Below are 23140 nucleotides of genomic sequence, written 5' to 3' on the forward strand. Positions count from 1 at the left end.
CCACTCCCCTCCTCCTCCTCCTCCTTGCCTTTTCTTTTCTTTTCTTTTCTTTTCTTTTCTTTTCTTTTTCTTTTTCTTTTTCCTTCCTTCCTTCCTTCCTTCCTTCCTTCCTTCCTTCCTTCCTTCCTTCCTTCCTTCCTTCCTTTTTCTTTTCTTTCTTTTCTTTCTTTCTTTCTTTTCTTCTTTTCTCTCTCTCTCTCTCTCTCTTGTCTTTTCTATCTTTCTTTCTTTTTCCTTTTTATTTTATTATTATTTTTAGACAGAATCTCACTCTGTTGCTCAGGCTGGAGTGCAGTGGCATAATTATGGCTCACTGCAACTTCGATGTCCCAGGCTCAAGTGATACTTTGGCCTCAACCTCCCAAGTAGCTGGGACCACAGGTGCGCACTGGCATGTCAGGCTAATTTAAATTTTTTTTGTGGAGATGGGACGGTGGTCTCCCTATGTTGCCCAGGCTGGTCTCAAACTCCTGGGCTCAAGTGATCCTCCTGCTTTGGCCTCCCAAAGTGTTGAGATTATAGATGTGAGCCACTGTGTCCGGCTTGCCCCCACTTGTTAGTGCTGCTTTGTGAAGACTAAATGAAGATTTAATGTTCTGCACCATGCCTCGCACAAAGGCATTCAGGACATCTAAATTTCTTTCTTTTCCAGGTAGATTTTATTTGACTAGCTGCAATTGTCAGTATAGCTATGTTTGTATTTGTGTTTGTGTTTCCACTTGTGTCTGGATTGGTGTGTTTCTCTGTGTTGTCTGTGTATGTGCTGCTGTTATTCATGTGTGTATTTCTGAGTGTGGTGGTGTAGACAGGGATGTGAGTACGTCTGTGGATGTCTTTGTGCTTGTGTCCTTGTGTGTTGGGTTGAGTAGCGTGCTTTGTGCCTGTGAGCGGCTGTGTCTCTGTGTGTCAGTGTTTGCATGACTGCATGACAGCTCTGTGTGTGTGTGTATTGCACAGCCGGTCTGCCCAGAGATCTCCAGGGGGTTGAGAAGCTTCACAGTGCACAGGAGCCTTGGACCTGGGTCCCCTCTAAGGTCTCTATGGTGTCCTTCTCCCCATCAAAAAGCCTCCTGCAGTTCCTGGAGCCCTTCCTAATTGCCCTCTGTCCGTTTTCCTCTGCCTCCCGCTGGAGGCACATGGGGCCTAAGAATGCTTCCGCAGTGGCAGGGCCCCTGGTCCATTTGCATTCGTGTTTGCATATCATTTGCATTGTCTATACAGACTGTGCTTTCAGTTCTGCAGTTTTCAAGGTAAAATGTAGTTGCTCTTCTTGAAGGTCATTATATTAAGAATTTTTCTGCCTTTTATGCTTTCTGGTCCAGACCTCCCTCCCAGAACCAGGAGGCTAGGGCAAGATAGAAGTCCCAGAAGCCTCTGCTGTTCCGTCAGCCCCTCCTCCTGGTCCACTTCCCCTCCCTGGGCCTCCAGCATGGGGGACACTGTGACAGTCTTCCACGCAGCAGGCCTGGTTCAGTGGGTAGAGATCCCGGGCCCTGGGAGGAGCAGCTTCGAGGGAGAAGTTTTTCTCACTCAGGGGTAGTTGGTTTGGCCCAAGTCCCAAGAGGGCAGGTCACAGTCGGGGGATAACACAGTCCAACTTGTGCCTATTGCCTGCTTGCCAAGCCCCCATGACTTACTCCTGTTGGGGAAGGACCACCATGGATATTTCAATGTCTCTATACCCATCCTTGGCTGGGGAGGGGCCATGGGGCTAGGCTGGCCTTATGGGAAACAAAGGAGGCAAAGATGTCTTTTCCTTTCAAACATCTAATACATACTTACTAATATTTCTGATGCCATGGAAGACACCAATCCAAAAAGCTTCCCCAGGAGGGTTGTACCCAAAAAGTATCTTCCTTATGGGTCATCCCATGCAAGACATCGCCTCTTTCAATGTGGATTTGAGTCCGGGCTCTGCCATGCACTAGCTGCGTGGTCTCTGACCAGCTACCTAACCTGTCTGAGCACCTTGCTTCTCATCTGACCAAGGCAGGTAAAAGGCTTAGCTTAGTGCCTGGAACATAGCAAAGACAAAGACTCAGTGAATGTCCGAATTGCCAGTCCCTATTGGCGTATTAGAAAACAGAGGTCAGAGGTTCCAGGGTGTGGTTTTTATCACTTCATATAAATTGTTCACCGGAGGCACCGCGGATGAGTGACAGGCAACAGGCCTGAATCCCTTCGTGGCCCTTCTGTAAGTCCAGCTCTAGAGGAACTTGGCTGCTTTTGCCTTCCCACGAGGAGAAGCGTTGCAAAAGCAGCCGGGGAAGCAGGCGCATCCTTGTCTGTGTCTCCGAAAATTCAGCCCTCACTCTCCCCTGCCCCACTCTCCCCTGGTTCTAGGGTCAAGTCATTCATCTTCTCTCATGTGTCCTTCCTCTGAGCAAGGCCCTGCTGGACACCCAGGACCATCCAGCAGAGCAGATTTGGGGTTCCCCAGAAGACAGAGCTTGAGGGAAATCTTTGTGCTGGTGCTTTATTGGGGGTCTGGGGTGCAGCTCAGGGCAGGGAGAGGGAGAGGAAAAAGGAAAATGAGGCAAGGAGGGAGGAAAAGCGAATGCTAGCCACCACTTTGGGAGAAAAGAAAGCTGGTTGCTTAGTCAGGAGGGATGGCTCCTGTTAGGCTGAGTGGAGCCACTGTGACTCAGAACAGTTTGTTGCAGGTATAAGGGATGGAGTTTATCTGCTAGCTGTTTGGTATTTCATTGGTCCAGGTTTTCCCCATGGAGCATTAACTCTCTTGCACCTCTGGGGCCTATCACCTGACCCTGTTGGGCAGCCTTTGGAGAAGCCCAATCCCATGCTCTGTGGCAGGGTGCCTCACCTGGGCCCAGAAGTGGTGAGAGCATCCAGTGCTCCACATGGCCAGTGGGTGGACCCTGGTGTGGGAGCTGCTGTGACTTCTGAGGAGGGTGCAGTGGATGCTGTGCCAGAGACCAGCCCTCACCCTGGGGGAGGCGGGGATGGCCAGTGATGTTAGATGAGAGCACTGGCAGTGGTGGCCTAGCTCTCCACCCAGAAAGTAGGTGATGGTCTGGGAGGCAGGGGGAGCCAAGCAAGTCTGAGAGAGTGCATATGTAGGTTCTGATTCAGCCATCGTTAACCAATGAATCAATTCACAACAGGGGCCAGGTGCTGGAGTCTGGGCCTTCCCATGCAGGCAGTGGGGAGCCATCAGCAGTTCTTGAGCAGGTGAGAGACAGTTTTCAGTAATGACAGGAGTTATCTGGAGAGGGTCCTTGCTCAGGTCTACATGTCTTTGTCCACAAAGCATCAGATGGGGGCTGTTGCCAGAAGACCTGGCATTCCTAACTCAGTTCAGGAAACAGAAAAGGCTCCTAGATCACCATTGCCTATGGAGTTTCATTTAGCAGTGAGGAGGCTGGGTCCTCCATGACAGCCTTACAGGTCTTAATCAGAGAAGAGAGTGTCCTTCCTGAGTGAGGTGAGATCATTCTGAACTGGGTCAGAGACCAGAGTGCCTGGGTTCGAATCCCAGCTCTGCCATTTAAAAGCAGGTGACGTTGGGCAAGTGACTCAACCTCTACTCATTCAATGAATGTTTAGTGAGTACCTGCTGTGTGGCAGACTGTTCTTGCTGTTGGGCATGTAGCAGTGAACAATGCAAGACAAACGGACACAACTGCCTTCCCTTGTGGGGCTTCCATTCTCATGGAGGAAGCCGGACTCTAAGCAAATAAGTTAGTAGATGGTTTATTTGAAGGTGACCAGAGGTGCGGCAAAAAGCAGGACAGGTGAAGAGGCAGTGATGGGTGGGGGTGGGGTTGCATTTTTAAAAAGAGTGTTAGGGAGGGTCTGCAATAAAAAGGTGGCCTTTAAGTTATACCTGGAGGAGGGGAGGGTGTGAGACATACTGATATCTAGGGGAGACACCCTTGCCTCAGTTTCCTCACCTGTACAGTCAGGGTTATGATAGAACCTATCTCAGGGGCTGCTGGGTGGGTTAAATGAGTTAATCCATGCAGTGGGTTTAAACCTGGCCCGGCACACAGTGAGACACTATTATCACCACTGCTGAGGGAGGAGCCCGTCTCTACTGCCTCCAGGCAGCGCTCCTGGGCTGCAGACTACAGGGATTTCGGTGGCCTTCATCTCCCCAAGAGTGTGTGTGTGTGGTGGTCTCCTCCAACCTTCCCTATCTCCTCATTGAAAGGGGCACACGACCTACAGTTTGAGAAGCAACACGTGCATTTTCTTTATACTCGAGCATCTGACTCCCCGAGGGAATCGCAGAAAAGCCTTTAGCAAACTCCAGGTTTAGGAAGCAGCTTCCAGCCTTTCTCTGGGGCATCTGTGGACTGGGGTGGGCAGGTGTTTCTGGCCTAGCTCAGCTCAGGGTGGGCTGGGGAGGGGGTTTCCCACCCAGAAGACTGGGCTCCCAGCAGTGGGGATGCAGGGCTGGCCCTACTCACACCCTCCGGGCTGGGCGGCGGCCCAGCTCTCATCAGCAGGCGCTGAGAGTCCCTCCAGCAATTCGGATACTATTATTTACTATTGCAGAGATTTTTGTGGCTGTGATTTACCGCCACTGTGAAGCCCCAGGACCTGAATCCCAGTAGCCTCAGTATAGATATTGCATCTAATCAATCCTCTATTACCATACAAATACATCCTATAGGATATTGCTGTCTTTTCCTTTCAAACACTTAATACATAATTAATGATATTAAAATACATCTAATGCCACAGAAGATACCAACCTCAAAAGCTTCCTATTATAATTTATTCCCACCTAGATAAAAGATTGATTTATTGGTTCACTTATCATTCAGGGGTAGTCCTCTCCTGGCCATCCATGGGAAGGCGCGGTGGAGGCAGGAAGTGCCTGCTGTGTGGCAGACTGTCCTGCAGACAGCACTGGGCCTGGCAGGAGATGGCCACACGCCAGCGTCTTCAAGGATTCCTCATTCAGTTCTCCCAAACTACTCCAAGAAGGAGGTCCTCTTGTTATTCCACTCTACAGATAGGGAAACAGAGACCAGAGAGGCAACCCCACTTGCCCAAAGTCATAATCTTAGGCTTCTCCACAGGTCAGTGGACCTGGAAGGCGGGCTTGGCATTTCTTACCCCTTAAAACAGCAGCGATAGTCTCTACTCTGCAGGAGTATTTGAGAATTAGAGGTAACAGCAGATGTTAGGCACTGAAACGTGCTGCTAACGTCCTTACTTGGAGGTGAAATGGTGAGACCATCAATTTTAAGGGTATTGTTTTGGCAGCTAGGTGGTCTTTTATTACGGGGAGTGAGTTGGAAGGAGACAAGGTGTGGGACCCCACAGTCATCAGGGACACACCTTCTCTGGCAGATAAGACACCATGAGAAGAAACCACACTCCAGAGTCCACCTGGGAGTTTCTTCATCCAGGCTTCACCCAGGTCCTCCTGTGAATCACGAGAGCGCTGGACTTGGGAATGAAGATAACGTGGTCCCTGGATGAGGCACTGTGTCTGGTGGAAATGGACAGACACAGTAACTAGTGTGATGAGGTGTGATGGGTGTCAGCATGCAGGCACCAGGATTCCAGTAGCCGGGGGTGCCTGATGGTGCTGCCAGTGGACAAGGGAAGGAGGTGCTGGGTGAGGGAGTGGCATGTGACACATACCGGGCACACGGAGGGACCTGAGAATGATTGAGGTGAATATCGAGATTGAAATGGTGGGGACAGCAGTCTCGTTCTTCCCGGGGTGTTCCAGCAGGCCACCCATCTTGGCTCAGCTCCTCTGCCCCTTTGTTCTGGTGTGGAGGAAATGAACTGGGTTGTGTCCACCCCAAACCCGGACAGGCAGAGGAGCTGGATGCTGAGCAGGAGGTGGGGACAGGAAGCTGCCTGCAAACAGCCACCACAGCCAGGGGGCACGGAGGCTCACTGGGGACCCTTCCTGGGCCAGAGGATTAGGGTTCGAGCTGCTTTTCTTCCCTCCAGCACAGCCATTTCCACACTCCCATGAAACTCTCAGCACGCCCTCTCATTCTTCCTTGTCCCATCCAGACTTTATCCATGGCATTGGTGGTATTGAATGGTATTGAGGGCAGTCCCAGCCTGTGCCCCCAGACTGAAGAGCTGTTTCTTGCTCAGGAGTCCTTTGCCTTGGCTTGGGCCTTCTCTCCTTTTTGCCTGTGATGTCTTTTCCCTCCCCAGTCCACATTCCCTGTGGCAGGCAGAAGGATCTTTCTAAAGTGCAAACTGGACCATGTCCCTGCCTGTCGGAAACCCTTTAACGGTTTCCCATTGCCCTCGGGATAAAGTCAAAACTCATTAGCACAGAGTCAAGGCCCAGCAGCCTCACCCCATCCTCTATAATACACCTTGCACTTGATGTTTGGGTAGCACCAAGCCGCTGCTGGTCCTCCCTCCTGCAGAACACACGTGCTGTGTCACACCTCTGTGTCTTTGCATATGTTGTTTTCCGACTGCAACACCCTTCTACCTTCCTTGTGTGGCTGACTGTTACTCATCCTCCACAATTCAACCCAGACACCATCCCCTCCAGGAAGCCTTCCCTGAACTCCCCTCCCTCTGGTGGGCTGAATGACTTGCCTTTCTGTTCTCCTGACTCTCTGTACTTATTACAGCCTCACAACCTCAAAACTGTAGTGAGAGCTTCAGGAGGAGGGACTTGGTGAAACAGGGAACCAGTACCCAGTGCTGTCCTTGGCATGTAGTAGGGTTAAAGATTTGTTGTCACACTGAACCAGGATAGTCCTTGTCCTTGATATGGAGACTTGATGCCTGCCTGTGGCTCTCCTTGACCTGTGGGGAAGAGGTGGGATTTGCCAGGCAATTTTGGGGTGGACTGTGAGATGTGGGAGCCGGGGCAATCTTGAGACGCTTCCAGGATCCTGTAGGAGGACCCAGGCTCTTCTGGAGTTTAGAGAACATCACTGCTCTGAGTGCCTGGAGGGTTTTGGCAGGCATTGGGGTGTAGTGGTGTTGCTCAGAGGCTTGAGAAATGAGGATGATCCTGGGCAGTTGAGACCCCTGGGTAGGTAGTCAATTTCCAGTCTCCCTCTTGGCCATGTCTCTGGATTTGTTATAGATTTTGACTTTTTTTTTTTTTTTTTTTTTTGAGACAGAGTCTTACTTTGTTGCCCAGGCTGGAGTGCAGTGGTGCCATCATGGCTCACTTCAGCCTTGACCTCCTAGGCTCAAACAGTCCGCTCACCTCAGCCTCCCAAGCAGCTGGGAATAAAGGTGCATGCCACCACACCCAGCTAATTTTAAAATTTTTTAGAGATGAGGTCTCCCTACATTGCCCAGCCTGGTCTCAAACTTCTGGACTCAAGCAATCCTCCTCCCTCAGCCTCCCAAATTGCTGAGATTACGGGCATAAGCCACCTTGCCCTGCTATATGTTGACCTTTTAATTGCTTTAATCAGCTCCCTAATTTTTGTTCGCAACTTGATTCTCTGCACCTTCCCCACCCCTCTCCATGTGTGGCACAAGGGATTTAAGAAGATGAAAATCTTCAAAAAATAGGAGACTCTGAAATGGGTTTCAGGGAAAGCATGGTGCCCCCCTCCTGCTTTGTGCAGAGTAGGGGTGGAGGGTGTGGAAGCATAGGAAAGAGCCCCTTGCTTCCTGTGGGATAAGGACAATGAAATGACATCACCAGATCCTGAGTTCTGAAGGTGGGAAGGGCAGAGAGGACCTGGTTCAGGGCCAGGGATTGCTCTGGGACTCCCCACTGGAGGCTCGGTGTCCTTCTGGGTAATTTTCATCTTTAATTTCTCAGCGTTTTATGAACAGGGAGTAAATCAGGATCCTGCACCGACTGCTTCGTGTAAAGGATTAATAAACTGGAGATTTATGGGGCAGCAGCAGAGGAAGGCAGTGGAAATGGAGAATGAAATGAGACTTGGTTCCCAAGGGGCAGAGCCTGGCTCCAGGATCTTCCCTCTATTGTAGGACATCTGCATTCCATTGTAGGGACCCGGCTGGGATCCTTGTCCTTCAGGGATCATATTCAGGGTTGGGTGGTGGGGCTGGGCCTGGGCCCTGGCCTGTGTCTTCTGTGTAGGGGTAAACCAGGTGGGCCCAAGGTCGAGGAGGTGGAACCATGCCTGGATCTGTCTAGTCTGACAGCCTGATACCCAGTCTTCAGCGTAACCTATGGATACCTGCTCTGGGCTTGGATGGTCTAGCTTTGAGTCTATAGCCAGAGGACTGAAGTTGACATTCTCTTTGGCTGTATCAGTTAAGCGGCAAGTAACAGAAAAGCATGACATCAGAGGCTTAAATAATAAGCATTTAGGTCCTTTCCACCTCTCTGGTTGTTCCTCTCAGTGTGTTAGCACATCCTCACAATAGCGCCTCATGGTGATGACATGGCTGCTGTAGTTCCAGTCGTTACATTCAGAAATAACAATGTCTGGCTGGGTGTGGTGGCTCATGCCTGTAATCCCAGCACTTTGGGAGTCCAAGGCAGATGGATCACTTGAGGTCAGGAGTTCGAGACCAGCCTGGCCAACATGGCGAAACCCCGTCTCTACTAAAAATACAAAAATTAGCCAGAGGCTGAGGCAGGAGAATCGCTTGAACCTGGGAGGTGGAGGTTGCAGTGAGCTGAGATCCAGCCTGGGTGACAGAGCAAAACTCCATCAGAAAGAAAGAAGAAAGAAATAAAGAAAGGGAAGGGAAGGGAAGGGAAAGAATGGGAAGGGAAAGGAAGGAAGGGAAAGAAGGGAAGGAAGGGAAGGAAAGAAGAAAGAAATGACAATGTCAGGTGGAACAAAGCACTGCCTGTCTCTCTTAATGGACATCTCTTCCTAAGAGCAAGGAAACTCTCCCCAGAAGACCTTTGGCAGGCATTCCTCATATCTTATTGGCCAGAACTGGGTCACATGCTCCTTCCTAAGCCAATCACTAGCATGATGAAAGGGGCTGCCACGATTGGGTCAGAGTAAGGAAGATTCTCTGGGTCATGCTTCCCTGAGTCATGTTGGAGAGAAGTGAGCACCTAGACAGAAGTGGGGCACTTGGGGAATGGGGAAATGGCGTGGCTGCTGGACAGATATTTGCTGTGGTGACTTTGGGTAGTTTGTTTTAGCTTGCTAAGCCTTAGTTTCCCCATTTGTAAAGTGAGAATAATAATAATAATAGTGCTTTCTGGCCAGGTGCAGTGGTTCATGCCTGTAATCCCAGCACTTTGGGATATCAAGGCGGGCGGATCACTTGAGGTCAGAAGTTCAAGACCAGCCTGACCAACATAATGAAATCCTGTTTCTACTAAAAATACAAAAAATAGCCGGGTGTGGTGGTGGGCACTTGTAATCCCAGCTACTTGGGAGGCTAAGGCAGGATAATCATTTGAACATGGGAGGTGGGGGTTGTAGTGAGCTGAGATCATGCTATTGCACTCCAGCCTGGGTGACAAAGCTAGACTGTCTCAAACAAACAAAATAATAATAATAGTACTTTCTTATAGCATTGTGAGAATGAAATGTGACATGTATGTTAAGTGCTTAGCAGGGTGCCTGGCACATAGTATACGCTATGCTAGGTGCTGGTGTTATGAACAGCCCAGTGATTTGAGCACACTGCTTAACCTGTTTGGGTAACAGTGCTATGGAAAATGGACACGGTATTGTCTCCTCTAGGGTCACACCTGCCTTTTGTTAACACTAGGAAATTGAGGTGGTGTTGTTATTGTCATAGCCCTATGGCATCTTCGTTCATAACCTGGGCTTTCATATCAGACTAGGGTCCTCCACTCGCCTAGTAGTGTGACATTCGTGAAGATAGTTAACCTCTCTGAGCCTCTGTTTCCTCATCTGTAAGTTGGTGATACTTTTACTCACCTCGTAGTGTTGTTGGGTGAGTTAAGGCAGGTGAGTGTGGCACCTGGCTGGCACAGGGCCTGGCACACGGTAGGCCACGATAAAACTCCTTGCCTTTCCTTTTCCCTTGTAGGCACTCATTTCATTTGGTGCATGACCGTAATCAGAGACTGGAGGCATAAGGAGCGGGGTCTGTTCTCTTGGGGGTGATATGATGAAGCAGAAAATGAAGGCCAGGGTTCAGACCCTAAGGTTCTGGAGTGCCAGCTGGGAAACGAGGCAGGAGCCTAGGATTTTAGAGGAAGCCAACAGGCCAGGAGCAAAGAGAGGGGCAGAGCTCAGGTGGCACAAGGCTGTCTAGAGTTCCCCGGGCACTTGGAATGCTGAATTTCTCACAGCACAGCTGATTCCAGATCCTACTGTCTGCCTTGACTGGGGCCGGTCCAGCTGTAGGTAAAAGTTTCCCAAGGGCTGGTGGCCAGGACTGGGAGTGGGGAGAGGAGATGATGGGAAATGGTGAAGCTATGGGTCTGGGAAGTTGCTAGCGTTGCCAGAGAAGGTCTCTACAGCCTGTAGGTCTTCGTGCATTCAGGCTGGCTGCCTCACGGCCACCTTTCACTCTTGAGACCTGCCTCTGGGGGATGTTCGGCTCTGCAGGCTCCTGGCCTAGGCTGCCTGCCGAGGGCAGCTTGATGGAGGGGTTCTGAGCAGTGTCTGAGGACTCCTCCCACCTGGGTTCAAAGCTCAGCTCAACCATTCATCATCTCGGTAATATGGGGCAAATCCTTTAGCTTCTGTGTACCTCAGTTTTACCATCTGTAAAATGGGCTTAAAATAGAAGCTAACTTGTAGGGTTGTTGTGGGGATTGAGAGTGGGTAAACACTCAGCACAAGGCCTAGCACACAGTAAGGGCTTGGTGAGGGTTAGTTGTTGTTGTTCGAGGATAATAAACACATGTATTCCCAGTTTCCACAAAGCAAATTGTATTTTTCTCTTACTTGCTCTTCCATGACTCAAGGTCTCACTACTGAGGGGGAGAAGGGTGGAGAGGAAGATGGAAAAACCTGTGCTTCGTTAGTGATTAAGCATCACTATAGCTACCCAAAGGGCCTGTGAAGCTGCCAGAGAAGCTGGTGTGAGCACAAAAGGGTCCAGGGGTGAAGATTAGCAAGGAAAGGAGGGGCGGGAGTTTGAATCAGCAGCTCAATTCATGGCTTAGGAGAGGGTTGGAGCATCTGTTTCTGTAGAGCCCTCAGGGGCAGCCTGTGTAGGAAAAACAGCTCCTCTCCCTTCTCCGGAATGAAACTTTGTGGAGCCCTGATGTAATTTGGGAGCCTGGAGGGCAGGGCCAGGAAAGGCCTCATGTGCCTTCTTGGCATCTTTGACAACTCCTGTTCTGACCCCACCATTATCTAGAGGCCGTATCACACCCTATAACAGTCCCCTCTCCCGGGGCAGATTATGTGTCCTACTTCTGTCACGCCCCAGCAGGGCTCATCTGCAGCACATCCCTTCATGCAGACTTCACTTGGCCAGGGTTCTGGTCTCTGGAAAGCCCTGCCCTGGGGGGTGGTGGGGGTTGGGGTGTGGAGTAGGGCTCCCCTTTACCTGCAGGTCTGATGCAGCCTGCATTTCCCAGCCTGTGTTCTGGGGAACACTGGTTCTGCAGAATGTTCTATAAAGTCTCCAAAAAGTCCCTGGGAAATGGACCTGATTGCTTTCTTTAACCCAGTGTTTCCTAAACTTATTTAACCATGGGATCTTAGTTTCTATAGAACCCCTTTAACATCCTACGGAAGTGGTGTTATGGAACCCACTTTGGACAAGGCTTCTGTAGGAAGGAGACCACTTGGCCAGGAACGGGAATGCTGCCTCTCTGGTTCTGTGGGTCCTCACAAACTGAGTGACTTGGACAAGCCAAGCCCCCTCTCTGGGTTTCCATTTCTTCAGCTTTAGAACATATTGATGAGAATAATGCCTCTTCCATCACTTACATACTAGAGTGGGTTTTTAAAAACTCTTTACAGTGAAGAATTTTGGAGACCCCAGGTAGAGAGAACAGTATAGCGCACTCCCACATCTGCATCACCTGCTTCAGCAATTACTTGCATTTTGCTTATCTTGTTTCATCTCCCCCCCTTTTACAAGAATGGTTTTGAAGATGAGGTGAAATTAAGTCTATGAAAGTGCCTTGAGAACTTCAAAGTGCTGTACAAATGTAAGACATCTATCATCATTATTATTAACTTTATTATTCTTATTCCTAAAGTTCAAAGTGCTGCACAGATGCAAGGCATCTGTCATCATTATTAGTATGCTTATAATTTCTTATTACTGTCTGTAGTCACATCACCAAAAATGCCCAGTAATGTGGATATTATAGACCTTCATTTGTAAGAAGCTAGGCTGAGCCCTGAGGGGAAATACGTTTTATAACCCAGTCCTGCTGCCAGAGGGCTTATAGTCTAGTGGGGGAGGTAAGACAGAAGGTTTGAAAAACAGTCTCACAGTTCCTGGTGGAGCATGGGCAGCTGCCAGACAAGGGAGCAGGCAATTCTGGAGTAATTCAGGGAAGGGGAGAAGCAGGAGGCAGGAGTATGTAGCCGGAGGCTTTCCTTCATTGGAGAGATTCCCCTGTACCCGGCTAGTTTGCGAGCTTGCCTGGGCTCAGAGGCAGCCGGAGGGATGAGATGCCCTTTCCGGGCCTGAGCTTGGAGGCAGCTGGAGGGATGAGATGCTCTTTCCGGGATACAGCCGCCTAAACCCTAGTGATGCGGTGGTCCTAAGGAGGACAGATTCTGGGCCTTGGTGAATGACATGAATCTCCCTCTCTTATAGGAGGTAAAGTTGCTGCCAGCACTTCCCAACAGGACAGGAAGTTCGCACCACTGCACTTTCAGACAGAATTTGGTGCAGCCTCAAAACAAACAGAGCTTGGGACCAAACAGATCCAGAATAACCTCAGCCTTGCTGAGGCCAACCCCATTGTCCAATGGGGCCCCCTGGTTTTAATCACCTAAATTCCAGTTTCCCATCTTGGCCAGCTCTGTGTCCTTGTCCTGGGGCCCTCCACCTGGCTGCTCCCTGCTACCCAGCTCTCTCTACTGTCTGGGCTTTGCCAAGGGTCCTTCCTCCCTGTGGGAGCCTTGCCATTCTTCTTCCTTCCCCAGAGCAGAGAGAGACTCAGAGATTCAGAGTGTGTAGCCTTGGAAGGGCCACCAAAGCTGTCATCCTACTGAATTGTCTATGTAGGAGATGGAATTTCAGTCCCAGATTATAACTTGTAGGGGAACAAACAGCTCTCTCTTGGCTACCGATAAGTTTGGCTGGAATTTTGCTTTGAAAACATGTGAGCCAAGAGAAGATTTTACATTTAAAAATGTATTTCCAGTTTCCTGGAGAAGATCTGCAACTCCAGGCCCACATTTCTGCCTGGCAACAGTCGAGGGAGCTGAGTGGTGGCCTCCCCATTCAGCTGGGGCATGTGCATATCCAGGTCGCTGTGGCCCACGGGAGCCTGGGGCTTGTGGACAGTCCTGCTCTGGCCCTGGTGGGCTTTGGGGCTGGGGAACCATACCACAGAGAGCTTGGTTGTGCTCAGAGGCTGCAAGGCCAGCTAGCCCAAAATTTGTTTCTGCTTGACTTTGTTGTTTCTGCTTGACTTTGTTGTTTCTGGTCATGATGGGTTTGTCATCATTATTTGACTAAGAACATTTTTCTTGAGTGATATATCAGTATCCTGGCAGGTGACAAGTGGTGAACACAAGCTGGGCAATTTGATGAGTGCTTAATAAAGGGACGATTTACAAAGGGGAGGCCAGAGTGCAGGAAAATCAGCAAAGGGTAGTGCAGCACCCTGATGCTAGCACCAGTGGGGAGCAGTTACTACCCCCAGGTCTGCAGGGACTTGGAGAGGGTGCTGTGTAAAGAGGCTGCCTGTGGCAGGAGCAAGGCCTCCTGGGATGGAGGCAGCCAAATCATAGCGACCCAGCCTAGGCTTCTCCAGCTCTGGGACATCCAGTGGGGTGCCCCACTGCCCAATCCAATTGGAAGCCAGAGATCAAGGGGGCCTCCTCACATGAAGCCCATGCTTGTCAGCCTCCTGGGCCTGGAGCAGAGGGAAGCGTGGAGAGAAGCTCTGGAGAAACACGTGGAAACCATCCAGCACTGGCAACAGTGTGATAAGGTGACGAGTCCTGACCCCTCTGCTGGCTTGTGGTAGGAGATGGTTCTGTCTGTGTGGGGACGCTGGTCTGATAATGGGGAGCCATCCTCACTCTGGGGTAGGGGCTCCTCTTTCTGGGGCCCATAGAGCTCGTCCCCTGCAGGCCTCTTGGCCTGGTTTTCTGTCCTGCTGGGTGTGGCTCCTCTGTGTCTGTGTGCATGCGTGAGTGCATGGGCACCCCCGCTCCTCGGCTGCCTCTTTCTCTGGGGCTCCATAGCCTTTCACAAGTAGAAGCCTTCCTTCTAAAAGGAAACCTAGTGGAGGAGGAAGAGCGGGTCTGGCTGGCTGTGGAGGGCTGGCTCGTAGTCCTGATGGTGGGGACAAGGCTTCACAAGCCCTCGGGCAGGGCTCCGTCTCTTTATTGACTCTCCTACTTGAACGCCCGCTGTGTGTGGTGTTTTCTGAAGAGCCTTCCTGCTGTGATATGATTTACTAAGCTCTCCTGTTCTCGAAGGATCTTCCCCACTAGCCTGCCTTGGATTTTGAGATTCTCTGCAGCTTCCCAGCCCTGGAGAAGGTTAAAACTTAAAGGACCTTTCCACCCCCTATTTTGGCGGAGAGCACACTGAGGCCCAGGGAGAGGAAGTGACCTGCCCACAGTCACAAGGTGACTTCGGGCCCAGGGCGGGAATAGGAACCTGGACTAGCTCTTGGGCTTGGGTGTTCTGTGGCCTCACCCCAGACGCCCTGGCAGGTGTCATTGGAGTGGGGAGGTGGTAGAGTCTGATGGGAAAGCTGGAGCACCCAGAGGCTGGGTGGCTGGGCCCAGCTAGTCTTAGAAGATGGTGTCTGAAACATGAAAGGATCTACTGTCTAAGTGGACTGGGATGGCGCTTCCCTGGGGACCACTGGTGGAATGGGGACAAAGAAATATAAGATAACATCCATTTCAGGGCACGTCCCAAACAGCAGAAGCCCAGCACTTCCACGGCTTGAACTGGGGAAGAAAGGTGCTGTCTTCTCCTTCTCCTCTCCTCGCCCTTCCTGCCCTCTCTGCAGGAGATGCTGACAAGCTGGGAGAAGCTCAGTGGGGGTCCCACCCCAGGAGAAGCAGGTATGTGGGTGGGTGGTGGGCATAGAGAAGTGGAAGGAATTCCTAGCGTTAGAAAGAAGGCCCAAGTTCAGTTCTCCCACCTGGCTGTGTGATCTTGGATACAAATCATTTAAAGTGCTGGACTTCTGTTTTCATTTGTATGAAATGGGGAAAATAATACCTCAGAGGATTGCTATGAGATTCATTACTATTAATATCCAATATTAATAATAACACTGAAGATAAAAGGTCTAATTTACTGGGGCTTACTATGTGGCAGGCACTGGGCTCAGCAATTCCCATGCGTTATCCTGTTTAATCCTCACCGCAGCTCCAGGAGGAAACTGAGACTCAGGATGATCCCGCCAGTAAGCAGCACAGCAGGGACTCAGTGAGGTAATGGAGGAAGGAGTTCTGCATGAACTCAGCGTATTTTCTATTGACCTAATCAAAGATATTCCCATGCTGTCAACATTACTACCTAGTCCTTCCCATGAGCTATGGTAATCCTTAGAGATGTCTTCCAGAACGAGGCTTTTCAGAGGCCTCTGCGGACCTGTGTTTCCATGCCTCACACCACCTCTCTGGGAATCCGCCCGGGTTGTGATTTTCTGAAGGAGGAAAAGAGCCTGGCAAATGGGAGGACCATCTTGTGACTTGACTGCTGGCCTCCTGCAACCTGTCCTCCCGGCAGAGCCTGGAGCCCCGGCGGGCTGGAGGGCTGCCTCTGGGTACGTGTGTGAGTGTGCATGTGTGAGAGGATGTATGTGAACACGTGTGTGTTTGTGTGTCCATGTGAGGGTGTGAGTATACAGTAGTCACCCCTTATTCTCGGAGGATATGTTCCAAGCCCCCCCAGTGGATGCTGTGGACAGTACCGACCCCTATATAGAGCATGTTTTTTCCTATATATACATACATACCTATGATAAAGTTTAATTTGTAAATTAGGTATAGTAAGAGATTAACAATAACTGATGATAGAATAGACCAATTATAACAATATGGCAGCATCACTACTGTTGTGCTTTGGGGCCATTATTAAGTAAATTAAGGGGCTGGGTGCAGCGAGTCATGCCTGTAATCCCAGCACTTTAGGAGGCCGAGGTGGGTGGATCATTTGAGGTCAGGAGTTCGAGACCAGACTGGCCAACATGGTGAAACCTTGTCTCTACGAAAAATACAAAAATTAGCCAGGCGTGGTGGTACATGCCTGTAATCCCAGCTACTTGGGAGGCTGAAGCAGGAGAATCACTTGAACTGGGGAGGTAGAGGTTGCAGTGAGCTGAGATCATGCCACTGCACTCCAGCCTGGGTGACAGAGTGAGACTCTGTCTCAAAAAAAAAAAAAAAAAAGGTAAAATAAGGGTTACTTGAACACAAGCACTGAGATACCACTGACAGTCGATCTGATAGGTAAGATGGCTACTAAGTGACTAATGGGCAGGGGGCGTCTACGGTGTAGATACACTAGACGAAGGCACGATTCACGTCCCGGGCTGGAGGGAGTAAGAGGGCATGACATTTCATCACACTACTCAGAATTGCATGCAAGTTAAAACTCATGAGCTGTGTATTTCTTGAATTTGCCATTTAACATTTTTGGACTGTGGTTGGTAACTGAAACTGCAGAAAGCAAAACCATGGATCGGGGCTGCTGTATGTATGTGTGTTCATGTGAGTGTGAGTGTGGGTGTGGACATGACAGGGGTGGGAGTGAATGTGTGCATATGAACATGTTTGCATGTGCCTGTGTATGTACGTAAGCTGGTGTGTGCTGTGTGCATGCTTCAGTGTGTGATCTTATGTGAGTGTGTGCTTGTAAACATATGCCTTCATGTGAATATATATGTGTTCATGCAAGTGTGCGTATGATAGTGTGCGTGTGTGTGAGTGCATGGGGGTGTGTGCATATGTCTAGGATTGTGTATGCATGTACGCTGTTTGTATGTGCATGTGTGTGCTCAAGTGTGCAGGACCATATGTGAGCGTGTGCTTGTAAACATAATGCCAGTGTGTGAGTGTGTCCACCAGATGAGACCAGATGGGTTAAGCCCACTAGGTTCCTGCCTCCAAAGGGCATCATTAGGAAGCATTCAAATTTTCCAGACCTAATTAAGGAGCCTGGTAAGGTACAGGATGGTACCACCCACTGAGCGCTGGTCTCCCCACTCCTCATTGGGGCTCATGAAAGCCATACTACCTAGGGAGAACAGCATCCTCAGCCATTGCCTTTCTGGGCAGAGAGCTGGTTTTTATTGCCACTCTTAGGCAAAATAGAGTGTGGGCGGTGGGCAAGCATGCTGAAGAGGCCTTTTTATCGGGCAGGGCTGCTGCCTCTTCCCCATGATGGGAAATGGCTCTTGCAGGTTTGAGCCTTGGCTCTGCTCCCTAATGGGCACTTGGTAGAGGTGCTGGGCCGTGACCAAGTGTGAATCCATGCCAGGCCACTCACCTTGGCTGGGAGAGCAGATGGCAGGGCCGGGCCCTTCTGGCTGGTTGCTCTGCCCAGCCTGGGCCTTGCTGCACACTGCCTCCTTGTCTTAGGGTCTCGAGAATGGCCAGACCACACGTGCCGCATTCTTTCCTGATTCTTTCCTGTGCCTGTATTCTCCAGCAAGACCCTTCCTCCCAGGAGGAGAGGGGCTGGCCTGCTTGGACTAAGGGGAGAGAAGGTGGGGGAAAGAACAGTGCAACTCAAGGAGAAATGAGGGCTTGGGGGTGCTGATTGAGATGAACAGGCATTTTGTAAGCCTTGCCCATCACTAAACCAATTAATGAGATTCACTCCCCCATATAGGGAAATACTACAGTTAATCTTTGGATAGCACTTATGCTATGACAGGTACTTTATATACATATATATATGAGCTATACATATATAAAATGTATATATAAAAATATATTTATATAATATAAAAATATATATCCTTTATATAATACTTTATATATAAATATCTAATATATAATAAATAATAATATATAATATACATATATTTTTGAGACAGAGTCTCACTCCGTTGCCCAGGCTGGAGTGCAGTGGTGCCATCTTGGCTCACTGCAAACTCCGCCTCCCAGGTTCAAGTGATTCTCTTGCCTCAGCCTCCCAAGTAATTGGGATTACAGGCATGCACCACCGTGCCCAGCTAGTTTTTTGGTTTCTTTGTTTTTTAGTAGAGTTGGGGTTTCGCCATGTTGGCCAGGGTGGTCTCGAACTCCTGGCGTCAAGTGATCCACCTGCCTCGGCCTCCCAAAGTGCTGGGATTACAGGCCTGAGCCACTGTGCTCAGCCAGATACTTTATATGCATTAATTCCTTTTATCCACACACACATCAGCCCTATGAGGTACATAATGTTATTATCCTTTCAGTTTACAGATGAGAAAACCAAGGCTCAGAGAGGTGAAGTAACTTGTCCAAGGTCACAGAGCTAGTAATAGGCAGAGCTGGGATTGATGCTAAGTGGTCTGGTTCTGGAGACTGCAGTTAACCACTACATTATATTATGTCTTGAAGTAGCAAAGTGTCCTGTTGTTGATTAAATTTCCCCCATCATGACTGATCGAAAAAAGAGGCCAGTCACCTGTCCTGTCCTTCCTGGGCCAAGCAGGGGGCTGACATCTTGAGGGAGGCTGTAGCAGTGGAAGAATACCCAACGCTTGGCTACCCCAAGTAGGGGGATATACAGGAGGAGTTCAGGCCACTGGGGCTCAGTCCTTCATGAACCCACACTCTCCACACATAGTGAGTGCCTAAATGACTAAAACAAGAAAAAGATTTGTAGCAGCTTTATTGAAATATAATCCACATACCATAAATTCACCATTTTATTTTTTATTTTATTTCATTTTTATTTTATGTTTTTGAGACTGAGTCTCGCTTTGTTGCCCAGGCTGGAGTGCAATGGCGCCATCTCAGCTCACTGCAGCTTCTGCCTCCCAGGGTTCAAGTGATTCTCCTGCCTCAGCCTCCCGAGTAGCTGGGATTACAGGCATGTGCCGCCACGCCTGGCTAATTTTTGTATTTTTAGTAAAGGTGGGATTTTACCATGTTGGCCAAGCTGATGTCGAACTCCTGACCTCAAGTGATCCACCCACCTCTCAATTCATCACTTTAAAGTGTACAATTCAATGGTTTTTGGTATATGCACAGAGTTATGTAACCATCACCACAGTCAATTTTGTGGTATAATCACCACAATTACCCCAAAAAAGTAAAACGATATCTATTATCAGTCACTCCCCATGTCCCCTCCCCCAACCTCTGGCAAGCACTTATCTACTTTTGTCTCTATGGACTTGCCTGTTTTGGACATTTCATATAAATGGAATCATACAGTATATGGTCTTTTGTGACTGATTTCTTTCACTTAGCATGTTTTCAAGGTTCATCCATGTTGTAGCATGAACTAATTATTAGTACTTCATTCCTTTTTATTGCCAAATAATATTTCACTTTATGGATATAGCACGTTTTATTTATCCATTCATCAGTTGTTAGATATTTGGTTTGCTTCTGTTTCCTGGCTATTATGAATAATGCTGCTATGAAATTCATGTACAAGTTTTTGCATGGACACATATTTTCGTTTATGTTGTACATGCCTAGGAGTGGAATTGCTGGGTTATATGGTAACTCTATGTTTAACATTTGAGAAACTGCATGACTGTTTTTCAAAGTGGCTACACCATTTTACATTCCCACCAGCAGTCTATGAGGGTTTTAAAATCTTCATATCCTCATCAGCATTTGTTATTATCTGAGTTTTTGATTGTAGCTATCCTAGTGGGTTTGAAGAAGTTACCTCAAAGTGGTTTTTATTTGCATTTCCCTGAGGATTAGTGGTGTTGAGCATCTTTTCATGTGCTTATTGGTCACTTATATACCTTCTTTGGAGAAGTGTCTATTCAGATCCTTTGCTCATTTTAAACTTGGGTTCTAAGAAGATGAATGAATGAGCCAGCCTACTACATACCAGGCACTGGGGAAACCAAGATGAATGAGACCTGGTCCTTGCCCTTGGGAAGCTTATAGCTCCTTAATTGTGCAGGAGACGAACACAAGACAAACACAATTGTATAGGAGGCAAACACAAGGAGTCAGAGAGATACAGTAAATGCTTGAACAACAATAGGTGCAAGAGGCTGTGGGTGGCTGCTGGTGAGTGCATCTGACCAGGTGTCAAGGAAGGAAGGCTTCCTGGAGGAGAGGCCATTTGAGCTGAGACTTCAAGGGAGATGGGGGAGAGTAGGTTTGAGGAAAGGCCTTTTGAGTGGAAGAATTTGCTCTGGAGAAGGCCCAAGGCATAGTTGGAGAGCAGCTGGGAAATCAGGAGCAGGATGAATGGCGAGGCAGGGCATCTGGAGGTTGGTACTGGGTCCAAGGAGAAAGAGCCAGGAGATATACCTGTGTGCTGAGGATCACGGAGTTGGAGACGCTCAACTTGGGTTTAAATTTGCCATCAAAACCCTGCTTGTCCTCAAGGCCTCCTAACAGAATTGCTGAAGCTGCTGCTGTGGTACCAGGTGGGTCCTTTTATGTTTTAGTAATTATCCTGTCACCCACCAAAAATAATTTCATCTTGGGAAGAAGGGAGGTTTGGTGGTATTGAAAAACTGCTGCCACGTAAGTGCAAGCGGCCTAATTGGGATTCATAAATCCACTTTTTAACAAGCACAATTAGGAATACTTATTGCCGGCCAGCTTGAGGAAATCAGGAAAGTGCTGTGAGCAGGGGCAGCTTTTATGTGGCTTTATTTAATGGGATTGAAGACTTGGTTTGATCCTGGCATCTCAATTAGTCACAAAGGGAGCACGTCTCAACTTAAAAGGGGAATTTTACCCCAAAGTTTAATTCTCAGGGGGTTGTTAGGCAAAATTATAGTACAAAGAGAGATCTTGTTAGAGTGTTCTTTAGGGGAAAATGTTAAATCCCACAAAGTTTGGAAAAAGATAAGGGAGTCCCCCACAAATCAGATAAAATATGGACAGAATTTGGAGAGACATAAGCTCAAATAAAGAGAGGTCTGTCCCCACTCCCTCCCCACTTCTCTCTGCCTTCTAAGTGCTCAGCTGTGCCAGGGCTGTGGGGAGGGTGGTATGGTCTGAGTCCTTAGGAGCTGGTGGTCTGGCTGGAAAGGGTGAATGAGGCCCCCTGACAGTTGTGAAATTATGTGAGGTCTGTAGATACCAAGGGCAACGGAGCGTAGAAGCAGCTGTCCTTGGAAGGAGGGACCCTTGCAGCCTAGAATAATCTGGAAAGCTTTCAAGGGAGAAGAAGCAGGACTGAGCTGGGGCTGGAAGGGTGGACAAGATTCAGGAGTGTGGGAGGGAGGCAGACGTGCTGGAACGGCTGCGAGCCCATGACCCAGGCAGCCCCCTTCTAAGGAGAGTTGCAGAGAGGAAGACAGAAGTACTGAATGCAGTTGGGAGGCCTGGGGGCTGGTCCCTGCAGGCTGTTACCCCACTGTGGGACTCAGGCCAGCACCTTCCCCTCTGTGGATCTCAATGTCCTCTGGAGTGTTTTCTGAGAGCCACTCCAGCCTTGACTCTGTGGGATATGGAACAGAATCTGGCTCTCTAGAGTTGGAGGAGCTGTGGGAGGGACAGAGAGGCTGAGGTTGAGGAGGGATGGTGGTGGTATTGCGTCAGGCAGGCAAAGGAGCTCCAGGGAATTCCATGTTTATGGTGGAAATGTGACACAATATGAACGTGTTGTGTCCTTTGGGGAGGTAGAGTGAGGAACATCTGAAGATCCTCATGTCTTTGGGGCCAGGGCACTCATGGGTGCAGACAATTCAGGAAGACTCCACAGAGAAGGAAGGGTTTCCAGTTGCTCCTTGATAACGGATGAATGAGAGCTTGATGGTCTTTGTGCTTTGTGTGAAGGAAGGAGCCCTGCCTTGGAGTCAGGAGGCTTGGGTCTTGGGATCCCCCTTCTGCCCATGTTGGCTGTGTATCCTTGGATGAGTTATACAATCTTGCTGAACTAAGGCTTTTTTGTCTGCAAAATGGAGATTTAATGATTGTTACTTCACAGTCTTGTAAGAATTAAATCAAGGAAAATAAAGTGCCTGGCCCACAGCAGATGACTAATTGTGTTGATTCCCTTCCCTCCTTCCTGGTCCTCATCCGCCTCCCCAAAGTGTTCCTCTTGCCACTTGGAAAACTGGGGTTCTTACACTTGCCCTGCTTCTAGCCAGGGTCTTGTTGGGGCTTAAAACATGTGTAAACACTGCTTTGTAAGTGTTTTTGCACTCATAAAGCAGTGACTCTTGCTTGCAAGACCTTTTGGAATGGTGCTAGAGCAATGATGGAGGAGAGAAGGGAAAGAAGGGAGGGATGGTAAATGGGGTCTTAGAGCAGGGGGTAGTTATTAGCTGCACCCTATTAACTCTGAGGGCTGGATGGCCTTGCAGAGCCTGTTTGGGGATCCAGAGTGCATGATCTGAGCTTCAGGGGCAGTCCAGCCTTTATGTTGGCCTAGATGCAGAGACGTGGAAGGCCCGTATGCTGGCGGAACCTGGGTTCCCAGGAGAACCTTGTTTGACCTTGAAGGGTGGAATAAAATACAAGGCAGGCGAGTGAACAAAGAGGAGGAGTTGCATTGGTTGGGTAAATTCGGAAGCTAAGATTTACTTAGCACCATCCATGTTATAGCCATTGCTTCAGGTGCTGTTGCTTATATTATCTCATATGTAATATGTGCACCATGTGTCATTATTCCTGTGTGAGAATTTACATGCAAGGAAGCTGAGGTTCAGAGAAGGGGAGTAATTTGCCCAAAGGTACAGAGTTAGTATGTGATCAGGCCACAATACTAACCTAGGTCTGTCTGACTCCAGAGCTTGCCGGGAGCCAACTTTGAAAGGTAACATTTTAAAATTTACTTTTATAAAACATGTTGAATCCTCCCTACACTTAAAATTTTTTTAAAAATTTGAAATAATTTTAGACTTACATAGAAGTTGCAAAAATAGTAGAAAGTTCTTGGGTACCCTTCACCCAGCTTTCACCCTGATGATGACCAAAACCAAGAAATTGACATTAATACCACTTACTAAACTGCAGCCCTTACTTACATT

At 48.9% G+C, this 23140-nt stretch overlaps 1 protein-coding gene across 27 annotated transcripts in view; it reads left to right on the plus strand.

The window, feature by feature from the left end:
- MEGF11 (multiple EGF like domains 11) overlaps nt 1-23140 on the plus strand; it is a 422037-nt gene that overhangs the window by 52723 nt on the left and 346174 nt on the right. The gene's annotated exons all lie outside the window — the stretch shown is intronic.

This window comes from Papio anubis, chromosome 7 (assembly GCF_008728515.1).
Source record: "Papio anubis isolate 15944 chromosome 7, Panubis1.0, whole genome shotgun sequence".
Lineage (NCBI taxonomy): Eukaryota > Metazoa > Chordata > Mammalia > Primates > Cercopithecidae > Papio > Papio anubis.